Source organism: Varanus komodoensis, unplaced genomic scaffold (genome assembly GCF_004798865.1).
Source record: "Varanus komodoensis strain SLA01 unplaced genomic scaffold, ASM479886v1 scaffold22, whole genome shotgun sequence".
Classification (NCBI taxonomy): Eukaryota; Metazoa; Chordata; class Lepidosauria; order Squamata; family Varanidae; genus Varanus; species Varanus komodoensis.
Window position 1 is genome coordinate 12,461,467 of NW_025335606.1, and position 11,013 is coordinate 12,472,479.

Genomic DNA, 11,013 nt, shown 5'->3' on the forward strand with positions numbered 1-11,013 from the left:
TGCATAAAAATCACATGTTCTGATTTATATTTATGGTGTGGAAATTAGAAGTAAATGCTAGGATGTACTGGGTGGTGGCAGACGGCAAAGCTAGCCAGTTAGAGAGCCAGTGTGGTTTAGTGGTTAAGAGCATGGGACTAGGTCTCAGGAGATCTGGGTTCGAGTCCCTGTTTGGCCATGGAGCCAACTGGCTGACATTGGGCCAGTCACAGACTCTCACCTCACAGGGTTGTTGTTGTGTGGTACGATTGAGAGCAGCAGGAGAAGAACGATGCAAGCAGTTCTGAGTTAGTTGTAGGGAAATCGTGGGATATAAATCCATCAAAGAAATTGATGGATTAAGAAATAAATGTCCTACACAATTACACCAAATAAAGGAAGTTTATCCTTTTGGCACTCATCCTAAATTGTAGTTCCTTTTCAGTTAAAATCTATTGACCCTATAAAATAAGTACAAAGAAGTGCATCTGTGAAGATTTGTTTGGGTGCCCCCGCACTCAACTTGACGGTGACTGAAGCCAAAAATTAAAAGACGCTTGCTCCTTGGGAGGAAAGCTATGGCAAATCTAGACAGCATACTAAAAACCAGAAACATCACCCTGCCAACAAAAGTGCATATAGTCAAGGCTATGGTTTTCCCAATGGCAATGTATGCTGTGAAAGCTGGACCATAAGGAAGAAGGAGAGCCAAAGAATTGAGGCCTTTGAATTGTGTTGCTGGAGGAGACTCCTGTGAGTCCCTTGGACCGCAAGGCAATCAAACCTGCCAGTCCTAGGGGAGATCAACCCTGACTGCTCTTTAGAAGGCCAGATCCTGAAGATGAAGCTCAGATACTCTGGCCACCTAATGAGAAGGAAGGACTCACTGGAGAAGAGCCTAATGCTGGGAATAATTGACGGCGAAAGAAGAAGAGGACGGCAGAAGATGCGGTGGCTAGATGGAGTTACTGGGGCAGTGGGTGTGGGCTTGTGTGGACTCCGGGGGATAGTTGAGGACAGGATAGCCTGGAGGAATGTTGTCCATGGGGTCGCGATGGGTCAGACATGACTTCGTGAATAACATAACATAGCAACCAACTTAGAAAAGGAAAATGCTTGCATGATCACCCAATCAAGGTGTTTATTTTTCCCAGCTTAATTGCTATGTGTGGGAGGGAAATTATTTGTGTGGTGGGATGGTGCAACAAGTCAGTAGGGTAGGGTTAACTCTTCCCTTCCCAGTTGTAATCCTACTTGAAAATGGCCTTTCCAAGGCTGTGAAGATGAGCGGGGGAGACCCTTCCATTGGTACTACTGAATGGTCATGGCACTGGGGAAAGATCCAGGGCCCTGGGAAATAGATTGGGGCTCAGGGCCCCATGTGCCCAGGCCTAACAGTATTAAAAGAGGACTAGATTGAAAGGGGACTAGAATTAATGCACGGTGGTTTATCATTAGGATCACACTAGCATGTCCCTGGCTCTTCTTGCACATTAATAAGAAAACAACCATATAGCATTCAGTTACGTCCTACTGGTCTCTCTATACTTACTCCCATCTGCCAATATTCATAAGACTGCATGGGGGCACCAAAATAAGTTGGGACTCCAGCTCTAATTGGACAAAGCTCACTGGTTCAGGCAACTTGGACAGTTAAAGTTGCCTGAACCAGTGAGCTTTGTCCAATTAGAGCTGGAGCCCCAACTTATTTTGGTGCCAATAAATAGCATTATAGCTGAACAAACCACCTGCATTTCAGGCACAATTCAGCCAGAATCTGGGACTTAAAACCTACAGAGAGTAAGTTCCTTTCAGCTAAGTGGGCTATGCTCTCAAACATATCTAGGGTTGGGTGGCCATTCTGATGTTGAAATGAGATTTAGCCATGCCTAACTTACTTCTCATGGATTTAATTGAAACTTTCACCCTATCCTTATGCTGGAGATTTAAAAATGCATCCAGGCAGTCAGGGACTCCCTTAACAGGATGATTTCTCAGCAAAATGTTTCCTGGATGTAACAGATTTCACTGCCATTTAGGATTGTTTCTGTTAGTCGCGAAGTCGTGTCCGACCCATTGCGACCCCATGGACCACATTCCTCCAGGCCTTCCTACCCTCCACCATCCCCCGGAGTCCACTTAAGCGCCACTTAAGCTCACGCCGACTGCTCTGTGACTCCATCCAGCCTCCTCATCCTCTGCCATTTAGGATAGTTTAGAATAATATTTCTCTTTACATACTAAGGATGTTTTGGGCAGGGAGGGGGAACTGGAGAAGTATTCAGTCCTGTAGACCCTATCTGAAGTCTGAACTGGTACAGTCCAGACCCAAGTTATCATTTTATCTGCTGTGTTACAGAACAAGGCCTCTCCAAGTCTCAGTTTGGGCAGGACTGTGCTGTTTATGTTCAGAGACTAGAGAGCTACCCCATCTATCCTGAGTCCAGTGGGATTTGCCCCTGAGTAAGCATGCACAGAATTGCAGCCTTCCTCTCTTTATTTTGTGTGCGATGATGTGAGAATTCTTCCGCTGGCTCCCTTCATTCGTTCCTATTCCCTTGTCATTCTTACTCCATCCCGAGTGAAGAGGGAAAGGACGTGGCTGGAGCAATAGGCTGCCTTCCACTGTCCAGCCAACAGTCTTTGGTCTTGCAGAGAACCAAGCGCCATCCCACCTGGATCAATATTTTAATGTGACTTATCAGACTGGCTTGTTTACTTAAAAACCTTGGACCCCATAAAGGCCAAGGGGCAGTCAGTTTGGAAACAGATGCTCTGAAAGCCTGACTTAGTACTGTATAGGAAGAAAAAACCTAATAACTGAGATCATCCAAGACAGAAAATTTTGTTCGGCACTTGAGAAGGCGAAGGAAGATGTATGACTAAGAAAATGATTGGAAAAGCATCATGCTGCAGTTGTGTGGGACAGTAAGTGATTTCAATGGGTCTATTTCATTAAAAAGGAATAAGGGACTAAATTGGATGTATAGGCAAATAATTCTGTAAGGTGAGGGCTATTTCATGACTACTGTAAGAAAAACATCCTCAAGTATTTTTCAGAGCCTTTCTGTAGGCTTTCTAAAAGGGGCAGTTGTCCACTTGTGTGTGCAGAATAATGCCATAGCTTCAAGCACACACTAGATTGTGGGTCCCCATATATGTATAAACCCAGAAACCTCCACACTGAGTGTTTTCAGTTCATGTAAGAAGATGGGGTTCCTCATGAGCAAGCAGCATCTTTCCTCCCTCCAGGGCTGCCAGCGCATTGTTTGAACCAGCTATGAATGTACAGGTCCGGGAAAAGAACACATTATTACTGTTAATGCCAGGGGACCCTGAGCACAAAGTTAAGTGCTAATTGACCAAATGATGGAGATGGTAACAATAAGTATGATTAGGCTTTTCTGAAATCAGGAACCTATTAGCTTTCAACCAATGACAATAGATTTTCAGGTATCTTCTGTGTGAAGTACAGCTATACAGTGTTTTCTAGGGTGGTTGTGGCATAAGTTGCTTGCATGCCATTCTTTCAATGAAAAATCCACCAAAGGGGTAAGCCAGAAATGCAGGGGGTGGGAGCCTTCATTGCCATGGGGCTACCAGGAGTAATTTGCAGACTGCTGCTTCCTTGTGCTTGAATGGGACTCTCTTGCCAACTCCACGTCCAACAGTCACACAGTTTGGAAAGAATACCAAACCCTCAGAGCCAATATGCCTCCATCTTTCATTTTCAGCTTTCTCCTGAATTATTACTACACAACAGCTGGCCCTTGATAAGAATGGCAGGGGAGGTAATTCAGATCTCTTTCGCCTTTCGGCTGGTTCATTTTCTCCCTCCAGCTTTTCTCACAGAGGCAATTTTCTGCAACTGCGCTACATTACATATTCTCTGCTTTTCCGTCTCAGACAGGACGACATGTATTTTCTGAATGCGTGTTCAGTTTACTGGGGCATACTGAATGTGTCCTCCAGCTCACCTGTGCTATGGCCTTGCTCCTTCATTCTTAGGAACTCAGTGTCCTACCTTTACTATGCTGTGAAATTCCAAACCGTCTCACTTCTGAACTGTCACCTCTTAGTAAACAAACCCTCTTGCCTTTGAATTGCCTGCCTAGGAACCTTTGGGTGTCTGCCACAGAACTCTACCATTTGCAGAGAATTTCAGGCTGCATTTGAGATGATGTAAGGCATCTGCAAGTCAGCAAACCTTGCTATACCCCATGAACAGAGCTTGTACCTTAGAGTGCCTCTGAAATCCTTTGCAGTGTGCATTGCTGTGCATGATCGCATGGGGTGGCCATGGGGCCCTCTTTTACACAGGATGGTGCGCTATTGAAAGGGGTCCCCACTATTCCCAAGGCAACTCCTTTTCCAAAGGTTGTCTGAGCGAAGTTTGATCTGAAGTGAAAGAACCTAAAAGGAGCCATGAAGTTGTCCACCCAGAATTAGAACCTGGACAGCAGACTCTGCGTTACACAGCTCCTCGGTCCTAGTCTTCTACACTGTGGTAACAGGCTGTAATTATAATTATTTCTAAATGTGCATTTACACACATGAATAAGCAGAGGAAAATTATATGCAACTTGCTCTCTCCTTCTCTCATTCTCTCTCAGTGGAGATGCATTTGCTGTTGACAAGTCATAACTGGCCACTGTACCACTGTTATTGCTCTTTGAGGAAACTTTAACTTGCTTTCTCATCAAGGAAACCCTAGAAAGCTTCTAAGGAAGCACAAGACTTTGGGGATCACTTGGGAGAAGAGGGAAAAAGGGCCTATGGACAAATATATGAGATGCTTTCAGTCTGCACCTAAAAACTGTAATGTGCAAAAGGGGCAGGTATGTGTTGCAAAGTATGGATTGCACAGCTAGAGAGCTGAATGGTTGTGGCTTGCTTTGAAGTGTACTGAGTAGCAAACCAGGGGATGCTCTACATAATCTAGGAAGAAGCCCTTTGTCTTTGTGAGTGAGGGGGAAGCAGGGGCAAGATGCAGGCCACATCTGAAGAAAAAAAATCCAGATTAATAAACCTGGGCATAGATGGGGGTCATACATCAGCACAGAGCCCTTTGCTTCCGTTTCACTTCCTCCTTCTCGTGAGCAGAGAAACAAGTCAAGAAACCACATTTAACCATTTCTGTCCATTTTGTCTGAACTAAGAAACTATGGCTAATGGTTTCATTACAAGCCCAGATTCTGAAGCCATGGCTTCAAACCCGGGCTTATTTGAAAGCAATTAACCATAGTTTCCAAGCTGAGAGCTAATGGGAAAGTGTGGTTTCCTGGCTTGTTTACAAAGAAGCTCTGTATTGCTGCACCAGGCTATGATTGAACCAGAGTCTGAACATCTGAAATAGTGTGAACATCGGAGAGGGCAAACACATATGGACACATGCATGCCATCTGAATGCGGGAGGCACTTTTTCCTGGGTTGTTAGGAAGTGTAAATTGTTGTCAGGGTAGCTTAACTTATTTTGTGTGTGTGTGTGTGTTTGTTTGTGTGTACTGGTGGAGGACACAATCTCCTGTAGTCTTCATAGACAGGAGTCATATATTTAAACAGAAAAGGTCAACATAGGGCTGTCGATGTGATCATGGTTTTCCATGGTTTCTCCTGATCCCTTTGCATGTCTGACCTTCCCATTTCCATGCTAAATGTAAGGTCGTTCCTTTCCTATCTCCTGCTCATCTTTCATCACTGTATTCTCCTCCTTAATCTCTGCATACGTCTACTTTTTTGTTGCTCATTAAAACTGGTTCTCTTTTCCGTCATTCACATCCTTGCACTTTTTCTCACATGCCTTCTTATCCATTCAGCTCTTTGCTCACTGCTAATCCATTTCATTGATTCTCTTTCTCTTTTTCTGAAATACCATAAAATTCATTTATTTCTGCTTCCCTGTGTCTAACTCTTTTTAGCCTTCTCCTTCTCTAGTCTTCTCTTTTTAAAAGTTATTTTTGTTTAAATTAGATCATAAGCTCAGTGCACTGGACTGCAGATATCAAAATGGGAGTCCTGAGTACCATGATTGGTGATTTTTCAGATATACATATATCTTCCCTACACATGTTAAATGCATTTGCTCCGGAGGCACACGGTCCCCCCCTCCCCTGAATATGTCCAGGGAAGGCAATTCCAAGACTTGAGGCTCACCCAAAACATCCATGGCACACAAGCAATGCACATGCCCATCTCTCCTGCTTGGGCCTCTTTGGGAAGGAGTGGAGCTGTTACAATAGGAACGGCTGCTCCATGCCACCACATTTCATCAATCCGGGCACCTCGCTTATTTGGGCTGCCAGTTCATGTCCAAAGGAGTGTTGTTGGCATGCTATTCTGCTCATGAGGTGACAAGCACCTTGACAGATGTTGTGTCAAGGTCCTCCCTTGGCTCCTGACTAAAAACATAGAAACAGCGAGTCAGAAGGGGTCTCCCAGGTCACCTAGTCTGACCCCCGGCTCCAGCTGGCTCCACTCATGACATGCCTACCATGTGCATGTCCAGCCTATCCTTAAACACCCTCACCAATGGGGCTTCAACCGCCTCCCGGGGAGCCCATTCCATGCTGTAGAGGTCCTGTGTGTCAGGAATTACTTCCCAGCAACCACCTTGAATCTTGGTTCCCTGAGCTTTGCTCCACTGGAACACATCCTGTCCTCCACCGCAGGGGAAAAAATGTCACAACCCACCTCTGTGTGACCCCTTCACATACCTTTATGTCGCTAACAGGTCCCCTCTGAGTCTCCTCCTCTCAAGGCTGAAAAGACCCAGCTCCCTCAGTCTCTCTTCATATGGCTTACCCTGCAAACCAGCCACCATCCTAGTGGCCCTTCAGTGTACCTATTCCAAACTTGCTATATCCCTCTTGTAATGAGTGGCCCAGAATAGCTGTACTATCCTATATCTCCAAATAGCCTTTACGTATAGCATTGGCCACTTTGCTGGCCCAGTGAAAGACTAGAAATAGAGGAAACACAGCAAAATGGCATGGAAGCCCCACTGCTTTGAGCAAGTCCCTGCCATCATCCTGCACACCCCACTCAGGAGCTCCTTAGCACCATGTGCCTGGGCCAGACTGCACTGTGGCTCTCACAGGCTGCGTGCTGATTTCCCTCTTCTTCTCGTGGCCTTCATTCTTGTCTCCTGCGTTGTGCTCTCTTTCATGGCGCAGCATCCCGCATGAGGAAATGCGGCCCTAGGGCCAGTTCTTTCAAGTCTCCTGCCAGAGAATGTCCAGTCGCCACCATCATTTCTTATTTCTACCATGCCTCTTCCAAAATCTGTCTCCTCCTCCTCAAGTTCACCCATCATCCCTGTTGTTTTAATGATGATTGTGAAGGAACCAGCACTGGCTCCATGCTCATTAGCAGACATACGACAGGTTGAAAGATGGAGGTTGTGTAGTTAGCTCGAGACAAGAGCATTTTCACAGCTTGGCACAAGTGCATTGTCATCCTGCAATGGAACCCATACAAATCAGCCACCAAATTCACCATCAATGGCATGTTTGACCTCAGAGCAAGCTGGTGAGGTCAGTATTGGGACCCAAATGAGAGATGAGGAGCACATTCAAGCCTGTGAATATGAAGGGAAAAGGAGAAGGAGGATTGTTTGCCCTCTGTCACAGAAGGCACTTCCGTCTCAGCCTGGTTCTGGTACTGGAAGTGCCTGGAAGGAAGTGGACTGGACAAGGGGGGCAAGGGAGAGGTTAGAGTCCCACCCCATCAGAGTCCACCCACTCCTCTCGCATGAACTGGGCAGACAAGCAGATCAACCAGTCTGGCTCTTCCAAGCAGCTCTAGCATGGCCCTCCACTCCCATTGCGCTTATGGATCCATGCTTGTAAGCACACGCTGGTTCTCGGAGCCATCAATGTGGCGCATGGCTTGAACACTGCAGTGGGGCCCAGAAGGTCTGGGTTCTAGTCCCCTCTTGGCCATGAAGATCACCGACTGACTGTGGGTCAAACACTCACTCTCAGCCTAGCCTACCTCGCAAGATAAAATGGGGAAGAGGAAGAGGATGACATAAGCTGGTTCGGGCTCCTTGCAAAAGGAAAGAAAGATGGGGCATTAATGGGATAATAAATAAAATGCATGCCATTTTGGACTATTTTACCCCTCAAGTCCAGCATTCTCTATACCAGCCTTCCCCAACTTAGCACACTCCAGATGTTTAAGGTTTGCAACTCCCCTAATTCCCAGCCAGTAAGAGGAAGGTCAACCTCCCTGTGGCAGTGGGGATGCCCGCTCTCCCATTTGACCAAACCGAACGCCTCTCCCATTTTGTTCATCTCTCCTCGAGCTGCGTCCAATTGTCTTCCTTTCACAGGCATTGCACTGAAAAGCAGAACCCTTTCCCCTTCCCCTCCCTGCCCCCAGTTGCCTCTGGCAGGCTAAGTGTGCTGCATAATAAGAGAATATTACCTTTCATTCCCCTGACAGGTTTCTCTGTTTCATTTCTCAAATGTGGACAAAGCATCTCTTTTGATTGTTTTTCTTCATTAAGGGAGGAATAAAAAGTGAGCACTTAGTAAAATGAAAAGCTCGTTCCTGGTGGAAACTAATCATTTTACAAAATGGTCTACACCCACAATGCCACTTTAATCAGGCTGGTTAAAGCTGGATCTTGCACTCTACTGTAAAGGGCTTTTGAAATTAGAATGGAAAGCAAACAAGAGGAAGCAGGGATAGCCTGACCCTGAAATCCTTATTTCCAATCTTTTGAATTTATTTTCTTTCCCTGTTATTTTGTAACAGTGTGTGTTAAGAACTGAAGCTTGACTTGTCTGTGAAATGCATCAAACCAAGCCAGAAAGCCAAAAGGAACCCGCTAATGCACCTACAATTTTACCAATCACAACACTGGCATTAAGGCTGAGCACTCTGCAATCAGCATCTCTGCTCCCTTATCATCCCCAAAGGAAAAAAACAAACAGCTCCACTTCAAGGTACTGTAAATTATAAAAGGTAATATTTGCCTATGCTGTGTGGCCATGTGCGGTCTTCTGCCCAGCTTCCATCCACCCCAGAAGTCATGGTGAGAGAAGGAATGTTGCAGCCCATCATGGGACCAAAATTCTGCACATGTCAGATAGAAGAGAAGAGCCCATCTTTGCTGCACCAATTTCATGTTTAAGATATGCTGCAGCCACCAATGCTACACCAGTTCAGTGTCATGGCACATGGAAAAGCCAGGAGTGAGTTAATCCAGGCCTGTCCGTCCTTTGCAATGACACCATTTATGCTGAAGTAGGAAGGGCTTTGGACTACGCTGGTGCCGCCAGGAAGTAGTTACTCCAGCTGGTAAATCCTATCTGGGTTAGATCATCAGAAAGCACCAGTGGTTCCATCCTGGCCTCACCAGATGTTCACCCTGCTCAGCTCCAGGGCTTCCACACTCCATTCTGGATCTACTCCCAGGTCCTACTTGAAGGGGACAGTACTGCTTAAATGCCAATCGTGGGCAATTCCATCCATGCACTGGGTCGCCTTCCTCTCAGCTTTCACTGGGAACAGGGACTTGAGGGTAGTTATCCTAAAATGGTTTTAAGCTAGCGGGCAAGCAGGTTTGTGTGGAATCTGCAGTGCAGATAAAAGCACCAGACTCAACCATTAAGTGCAGGGGGTTGAGTTCTGTGGAGTATTTTGTCTGTTGGGACATGATCCAGATCCACAGGATCTTGGTGGGGAAAGGAAGTCTTGGCTAACCAGTCTGAGGTCTAGACTGGTTCGACTGAACGGGTGCCTTTCGTGCTGCAACGTTGTATTGCAGATCCCGCATGTCTCTCTTTTTTGTCCAAAAGGAATATGATCAATCTCTGTAGTATTGATATGCTCCACCTGGGCAACTACAAAGGAGATCAGCGCGCTGGTGCTGGGATCCCATTACTGCAGCTTAATGAGTCAGCTGGGACTATTCCAGTTGATAATTGGAAGTGTGGCAATCATGCTCAAGGGAAGAGAGCTGGCTAGGGAGCGTTTTGGCTACTTCTCTCTGCCAGAGCTGCTGGGTGGCTGAGCTCAGGACCACTAAATGGGTCTCATCCATGCCTTATTTACAGGTAGAGGAGTCATTGCTGATCTTGAATTCATCATCTGCTGACCGCACTGAGTCTTTAGCCCAGTTTGGTAAAGAGCAGCTCTTCCCTTCCCGCAAGGCCACTCCAGGGTTCCATGGCCCCTCGGCAAGCGGCCACCTTCCTCAGGGGGACCCTCTGCTCACTGCCATGCCGACTGCTGCCGTAGTGTCACGCTTTCTCTTTACTCGCTGCTGCCGCTCGCTCGCTTGCCAGTCAGGCAGGGAGCCAGGAGGCCACGGGATGTGATGCCTCTTTCCCATTGTGCCCACGGTTGGGTCGGAGCAAGAGGGAGATGAACAAGAAGGCTGCGCGAGGGGGCAGGGGGAACAACAGCAGGGCCTGTTCTCAGTTGGACCCCTCTATCACGCCTGCCCTCGACCCCCGTCCTGACAGCCCAGCCCTGTCTAAAGTAGCTTTCAGGGTTTCTTCTTGAGCCCCACTTCCGTTTTTCAAACAAACCCATTCTGTGTTTATTACAGGTCTCCTTGGATGTAATTCCATGCATCGAGAGCTGTACATGTTTGCTTGCCTCCAAGGAAAGAGCTGCTGGAGCTGTGGAGTGTGACAATGGTGTTTGTGTCCAATCTGTCAAACGCCATTATCACACTAAATAGCTACTGTTAGAGAAGGCGTCCATTCAGGGGGGCAAAAACTGGGAAGAGAATCGTTTGGGTAATATCTTTTCTGACAAGGAGAAGCGATGCAACAGCAGACCACCCTGATGAAAGCCTTGCCTTGCAGTGCCCCAAATGTTGTGCAATAAATGATACGCTGTTTTCTAGAAGGTACACACTGCGATCCCACCTCTTTTGCTGAGATGTGCATGACTCAGGCATTGACTGCAGTGGTATTTTAGCAATCAATCTGTACATGTATGCCTATGTTACATCAACAACCTACACAACAGCCCTCCCACCCCACTCACACACAAAGCAACATTAGGAATATTTAT

General features: G+C 46.6%; 1 long non-coding RNA gene across 1 annotated transcript; it reads left to right on the forward strand.

Moving 5' to 3' along the window:
* Positions 1 to 2,763: 2,763 nt before the first annotated feature.
* On the forward strand, positions 2,764 to 10,627 carry LOC123024120. The gene is made up of 3 exons (XR_006414857.1): positions 2,764 to 2,907; positions 8,740 to 8,930; positions 10,541 to 10,627. It is a non-coding gene; the product is annotated as an uncharacterized LOC123024120 (long non-coding RNA).
* Positions 10,628 to 11,013: the final 386 nt, after the last annotated feature.